The sequence below is a fragment of the Aethalodelphis obliquidens genome, unplaced genomic scaffold (genome assembly GCF_003676395.1).
Source record: "Aethalodelphis obliquidens isolate GAN/ISIS:26980383/991018 unplaced genomic scaffold, ASM367639v1 scaffold5, whole genome shotgun sequence".
In the NCBI taxonomy this organism is placed as follows: Eukaryota; Metazoa; Chordata; class Mammalia; order Artiodactyla; family Delphinidae; genus Aethalodelphis; species Aethalodelphis obliquidens.
This window is the reverse complement of record NW_020837949.1, coordinates 75,260,463-75,268,300: the sequence shown is the minus strand read 5'-3', so window position 1 is coordinate 75,268,300 and position 7,838 is coordinate 75,260,463. Positions and strand designations below refer to the sequence as shown.

Here is a 7,838-nt window from a genome sequence, read left to right as displayed (position 1 = left end):
CTAGGTGGTAATTGCAGCTTATAATTCAACAGGAATTGCTAAAATGGGAAGCACAAATTACAACAGGGACACAGGAATAATAATGGCAAGTAGGGACACTCAGCTTCCACCTGTTGGTTCCCAGACGCATGTATTCTTGTATCAGAGACATAGCACCATATAAATGTTTTGAACTCAAAAGTGTATCCTGCATCCTAGGTTGATACCCCATCCTCAAAAATATCTCCTCCAAGCTAATGCTACAGCTGTGCCTTTAACAGGCCATTCCAATACTCTATCATTCAGGAAGCTTCTGGGTGATTCTATATGAGTTAAGACCGTGGACCACCTGACCGTGGGCACACTCCCAACACCTTCGCCATAAAGTCAATCCCCTGGTGTAACATGAAATTATGTATGATTCCATGCCAATAAATCAAATCCTCAAAAAGTGATGGCGTGAGCAAGAAAGACAGTCTCCTACCTGGAATATGTCTGTTACTGTGCCTAGCGTGATCAACTTGTCATCATGTGCCAGGCTGGTCTCCTGGAGGGATTGTGCCATATCAGGAGCTCAGTGTTGGTCGCTGTTTCTGGCAAGTTGAACTTCAGGCAAAAGCAGAAACACTAGATCAACCTAAGTGAATAGGAGCCCATACCATTAAGCCCATACGTGGCTTTCATCCCTGCCACCGTAGCCCTTTTTCTTATGTACCCATCGTGTCAGCATTAGGGTGGTATTAATGTATGATATGGAGATGCTCACACTCCATGCCCACTCCCATATGCCACGTGCCTCTACCCCTTACATGTAATCTTCCAATCTGTCTCTCCACAAATCACTTAACAGCCAGTCATTTCTCACTGCCCAAGAAGAGTTCACATATATTCTGAACTCAGGCCACTTCTCTCTCCACACAAAGGGGTGACTTCAAGCTTCACCTCTTGAAGCTCTGCCCATTGGGAAGATTTTCCCTTGTGACTGGCTTTCAGTACCACCCCTGAGTGGAGCTGTACGGAGGGTGCTATCTATTTTCAGCTTGCAACCACAGAAGCAACTAGTCCATGAACCAAGTTTGGGTTTTTCCTCCTTTTTACATCTGGTCTTAAAAGATGGCCCACACACCTGTAGGTGTGACATGGGGGTCTGGGCTGCCTGCTCGTGCAATTCCCATGAACCCTCGGGTCCTGCTTTTGCTCAACCCTGTATGTACCAGTTCCATCTTACCATGGATTACTGCTGCACCTGCTGCAAGTTATGACTGGATGGTTCTGATAGAACCCCAGCTCAAGATTGCCAGTTGTAACCACATGGTGATTTTGCTCCATGGTCAGGTAACTCATCTCTCATACATCATCATCTCATACAACAAACTAGCTTCATTTTTCATAAAGTATATAATTCTCCACTGAAGATGGCATGGCCTTATCCTAAAACCCCCAGGGCCTCGGTTGTGATTCCCTATTGACGGTGGCCATAAACTGCAACTTTCCTACCACTGATGTCTAAAACCTTTGAACCTGCCTGGTTACATGACTGCAGAGCCCTTTTCTGCTCATAGCTGGCAGCCTTTCATGCCACTGGGTGGAAGCAGTATTCCCAGTTGGAATATACTGCCTCCAAGATCTGAAGAGGCCTACTAGGCATTATCCTTCCTTTTTCATGTTTAGGAAGTTCAGGGTGCAATAATTTGTCCTTTACTTTGGATGGCATGTCCTGGAATGCCCCTGACCAATGGAACTCTAAAAATATTACTGATATGACAAGGTCCCTGAATCTTCTTACGGTATCTCTCTCACCCTCTAGGGAGTGTGTCTTATCAAAGTTTCCAATATGTTAGCGACCTCTTGCTCATATCGTCCAATAAATATGTTACCATTGATATAATGTATTAATGTGATGTTCTCTATGGCATCCTCTTCAACTTACTGGATGACAAAGGACAAGAAAGTTTAAATAGCCCTGAGGTAAAACTACCGTCATCTTTTCCCTGTGAATATACTGTTTCTGATCTTTTATTTTCCTAACAGGGATGGAAATTATGCATCTACCCAATCAATGTCTGCCTACCAGGTACTTGGGAGTATATTCATGTGCAATGGAAAGGACACCACACCTGGCACTTCAACTGCAGTTGAGCCTATGACTTAGCGCAGTTTGTGGCAGTCTGCTGTCATTCTTTACAACCCAGATGATGGGAATCAACCATCTTTTAGATACTTAACAGGCTCACTAATCTCCACCACCACCACCCCAGGTTAAGATAGTGTTTTTGATTTATTATTTGGCTGAGGGATAGAGGCAGTTTCAGAGATTACCACTTACTTGGTGTTTTCCTTTTCTTTTCCTTTTCTTCTCTTCTCTCTTCCTTCTTTCTTTCTTTCTTTTTTTGTCTCTCCCACTATAATGATTCTTGTCCTGTAGGTCAGGAACACAACGCGAGGGATTTTATGAAGTACTAAGTATTCGCTCTAATAAAATATTCAGAGGCTCAACAAATGACATTGTTGACCCACTGTGAGCCAAACCTTGGCCAGGACTCCATTTATTACCTGGCTGCCATATGCATCCATTATACGAGGTGCTTTGGACCCCAGGTATCACTGTGAATTCAGACCCTGCATCCAACAAATATTGGGTTATTCTTACCCTTTTCCCCAGTGCAATTACTCAAATACCTGGAGGTAAGTCCCTTTGGGGAAGGACTAGGGGAATCATTACCACATGTATTTGACATGTGTTGCAGTGTCCTTCTCCTGGGGACATAACTTTTCCTCAGTCAATGGTTTCTGGGTTGAGAAACTGACTCAAGTTTGGAAACAGAACAAGAGAGCGTGACTTTATTGGAGAAACTCCTCTCAGCCTCCTGAGGTGGATTTATTTTAATGATACATATTGAGTAAATTCCTTTGTTATTGTCCATCCATTTCACTCCTAAAGGAACTGTGTTCTATTAACCAACTCCACAACTCTCTGAGGATCAGGCCTCCTCTGGCTTAACCTTGCCAATTATTATTATGGTTATGTGCACATGGCATCTGTATATGTGATGGGTTTCATTCAAATATATATAATTATATATAGATATATAGAACAGGCAAGATGTGGCCAGAAGCACACACCTGCAACAACAGTCAAAGGAGATTAATATGATACATCACACAACAAAATGAAGGTTAAAAATTGTATGATCATCTCAACAGATGCAGAAAAAGCACTTGACAAAATCTGAAATCCATTCATGATAAAAACTGTCAACAAACTAGGCACAGACAGAATGTTTCGCAACATAAGAAAGGTCATATATGATAAGCCCACAGCTAACATCATACTCAGTGGTAAGAAAGTTTTTCCTCTAAGATCAGGAGCAAAACACACATGCCCACTCTTGCCACTTTTATTAAACATAGTACTAGAAGTACTAGCCAGAGCAATTAGGCAATAAAAAGACATAATAAGGATCCAAATCAGAAAGGAAGTAGTAAAACTGTCTCTGTTTGCAGATGACGTGATATTATATATAGAAAACCCTAAAAACTCACCCCCAAAACTGTTAGAACTAATAAATGAATTCAGCAAAGTTGAAACATGTCTTTGAGAGCTCCAAGCAAAGTCCTGAGCTAGTTTACTTAGCTGAGGGTTCTAAAGAATGCATCAAGAGTTCTGTAAAAAAGCCTTCCTTGTCTCTAGTCTATCAGGGACATTGTAATAATCAAGGAACTACAGGAATTGCTCCAAGTCCTTCCAAGTCAGGGAAACCCCAGCCATTTTCCACCACAGGGGCTGTAGAGTAGACAGCAGTGCCTCAGATAGGTCACCCTGCGTGTCTCAAAAAGATCCTGGCTTAACAACTAGCACTTCAGGGGTTCTTTCCAAGTCTTATCTCCATTCGACTCTGAACCCACTAGCTATATCTGGCCTGGCAGATAGCAACAAAGGAGTAAGATAATGATTCTGGGAGATGTAACCCAACGAACAGAGAATGTTTCTGTTATGGTGGAGAGATATCTCACTGGCCTTTACCAGGACCTAGGACAAATATTCTATGCCGATTCCCAGCAAACAACTTTCTGATTCAAAATTTAGCATCTCAGGCATCTTAATACCAAAAAAGTAGGACCTCGGAGACTCTTAGCACCATGAGAAAAGAACAAAGTTCACTCTAAATGAACAAAGTAGCATTTTTGTTTAAATACTAGTCTCAAGTAATACCAGTACTTAGTACTTATACAGAGCTTCCTATGTACCAGGCACTATTCTCAGAGCTTTGTATCTATTAACTTCTTTTATCCTCGTAACAATCCTATGATGAAGTAGGTTCTGCCATTATTGTTCTCATTTTCCAAATGAAGATACTGAGGCATAAAAATGTCTGGTAACATACCCAAGGTCACATCCGCTGGTTAGAAGTGGCAGAGCTGCGATTTAAACCCAGTCTGGCACAAGAATTTGTTTTCTTAGCCATTCTGCTATTCAGTGTGGAATCTACTCCCAGGAGACCTGCCAAGTTAAGCCCCAAGCCTAGGACGTGAAGTTCTAACCCACATGCTAATCCGAACAAGCCCTGCCGGCACTCCAGCCCTTGATAATAACTCAATCAGATGATTCCTCATTGCCTAAGCCAGATCTTTGTTTGAATATGGAAATACAGAATGTGTGGTAGATGATGAATAAATCAAAGGCTTATAGAAAAGTTCTCACTAATGCTCAGATCATTTCAGAGTTCAATGTCTTTGCATATGCTGGCAATATTCTCCACTCTTCACCATGCAAACTCCTCCCTACCTTTCAAATTCAGAACAAGTATCCTGTTCTCTGGAAGGCTTTCCTCATTCCCAACTCCAAAGGCAACCCTTCCTCTGCACCCTTTCTTTATTGTAGCATTTAGCACTTTATATTCTATCTACTGCTATTCTCATCGCTCTAGATGGCAAACTTTTTGAAAACAGAACTCTTTGGAAAGCCTCTATTCCCTCATTGGAATACTGAGAGTAATAAAATTACCTCTTTTGCGAGGATTAACTAAAATAATCTCTGTAAACTTACCTGACATTTAATCAGCACTCAGTGAAGGACAGCCACTCTGAAAGTATAGTTTTGTAACCTTGGGTAGTTGGTACAGTGTTGACATACAATATACAGTTAGTAAATGTTTGTTAAACAAGCACAAAATAATATTCCAAAATATCACTGAGGAAAAAACAAAAAAATCACTGAAGATGTACTTCAAACGTCTTAGTTAAACGTCTTTAATATAATGCTAGCCCTGATTCGTCAGTTTTGCCTATTGAAATTTCACAACTCAAGTTGTCACATACCTTGTTGGTGTCATTTCATTTTTCCTGTTACAGTTGAAGGGATGCTGTGACCAAGACTGTTTAAAATTAAAATAGAATTTGCAAGTATATTCAGATAAGGAAAAGATATCCTTGCTTTTAAATTATTTCATTGGTACATTTAGTCATCTTATATTTTAAAATGAAGACAATAAATTAAAAATATTCCTTTCTCATTTCTCCTTTTTTTGGTTCCTTTCCCTCCTTCATAGTTTTAATTTTAAATAAAAAACAATGGCTGCCTTCAAAAGTTATTTTATAAACAGAGCAAGTTATAATTACTAACACAAGAAAAATTTCAGTGTATCCAAAAAAATTTCTAAGCTCCTTGACATAGCCCACTTTACTGGGTTACCATGAATACAATAAAAATGCCAGACTAATAAGAGAATTTGGAAAACTCCTTGGAGAAACTGGATATTATCTACTGGATAAAAAACATTTCTGACCCTTAAGTAAGTCTTGGTCTGTATTTTGTTTACTTTCTTGAATATCTCCTAAGTATCTCTAAACTCTCCATCTTACTAATTATACAAATACATAAAAATTATTTAGTATAAGGTTATTTTACCTTAATTCCTTTGAAGGGAATAAAATAGCTATCTTATATCATTTTATAAAGCATCTGTTTCCTCATGCAGGGAATTTCATGTAGTTATAATTAAAGTTTATTTTACTCTAATAATTTTTACCCTTTATATATTTAGGAAACCTGAACCTTATTGCAGAAGAAATCAGTATTGAACTTAACATAATTACTTGCACAATCTATAGACAACCATTCCACAAATTGTTACCAAAAGCCCTACACTGTATAAGCATTATGCTAGGTGCTCAGGATACAGGAATACAAATTAACAAAACACAAGTCAGTAGTGATAAGTATTACAAAGAAAAAGAAAGCAGATTAAGGGGAATAGAGAGGGAAGGGGATGAGGTGTTATACAGATCAGGTAAGTATCTCTGAAGGAAACGAGAGTGAGTCACAGGACACTGAGAAAGGGACCTCCAGGCAGACAGGTTAGCAAGTGCAAAGGTCCCGAGACAGAAATGTATTCTGCTTGTTCTAAGCAGAGAGATCGGTGTGGTTGGAGTGGTGTGAGCTAAGGAGAGGAAAAGGCACCTCCCTGGTGGTCTAGTGGTTAGGACTCTGCGCTTCCACTGCCGAGGGCCCAGGTTCAATCCCTGGTCGGGGAACTAAAATCCCACAAGCCGCGTGGCCAAAAAAAAATGAGAGAGAAAAACGTAGGAGATAAGTTCAGAGAGAAAGCATGGCCACAGATCCAATGGAAAGATGATGTGAGCCACATACAAAGATCTTCTAGCAGCCATATTTTTAAAAATACAAAGAAACAATTTTTTTTTTGCCACGCCACTCAGCTTGTGGGATCTTCCTCGACCAGGGATTGAACCCAGGGCCACAGCAGTGAAAGCACCAAGTCCAAACCACTAGACCACCAGGGAAGTCCGAAATGAAATTAATTTTAATACTGTATTTTATTGGAAGCACCATATCCAAAATATGATTTTGATACATAATCAATATAACAAAATATTAATGAGGTATTTTACGTTTTTTCCTTCTTAAGAAGTCTTTAAAATCCATTGTGTATTTTATACTCACAGCACATCTACATTCAGTCTAGCACATTTCAAGTGCTCAGTAACCACACGTGGCTAGTGGCTACCATACTGGTGCAGTTATAGACAATTGTAAAGCCTTTGAAGAGTTTGGATTTTGTTTTATGTATCAAATGTATACGAAAATAAAAGAACAATATAATGAATTTAAAGTTGCCATCGCTCAGTTTCAACGATTAGCAATACATGGCCATCTATACCTCTATCTACCTTCCCCAAACCTAGATTATTTTGAAGGACTGTACTGGAGAGTTTTGAACAAAGGAATGACTTTTAACAGCTTACTCTGACTGCCAAGTAGAGAATACCTTGTAAAGAAGCATGGATGGAAACAGGAAGACCTGTTATGAGGCCATTACAATAATCCAGGTGAATTTACAGCAGCTTAGTTGGGGGTGATGGTAGTGGACTTGGTGAGAAATGGAGGATTGATTGGATTCTTAATATATTTCAAAGGTAGAAGCTGACAGGATATATTGGTGAATTGGGTACAGGATATGAGAGAAAAGAATCAGAGATGACTTCAAGGTATTAGGCGTGAGCAAGGTGGTAGAGTTGCCATTTACTGAAACAGGGGAGACTGCCAGAGGAACGGCTGGATGGAAATTGAGGGTTCATCTTTGGATATGCTAAGTCTATACGTCCTACTAGACATTCAAGTGCCAATAGTGAATAAAAAGTTGTATACCTAGATCTGCAATTCAAGGAAGAAGCCCAGGCAGAGATATAAATTTGTGAGTGATCAGAAAATAGGTGGTATTTAAAAGCATGGGACAAGATGCATTCACTAGGAAATGAATATAAACAGAGGAGAGGTCCTGGTACACTCCAAAGTTAAGAGCAGGAAGAGGAGGAAGAACCAGGAAAGGAGACTTAATCGA

General features: G+C 39.8%; 1 non-coding gene across 1 annotated transcript; it reads left to right on the top strand.

The window, feature by feature from the left end:
- The first annotated feature begins 6,440 nt into the window (after positions 1 to 6,440).
- Positions 6,441 to 6,513, top strand: TRNAG-UCC (transfer RNA glycine (anticodon UCC)). Its single transcript has one exon. It is a non-coding gene; the product is annotated as a tRNA-Gly (tRNA).
- The last annotated feature ends 1,325 nt before the right edge of the window (positions 6,514 to 7,838 follow it).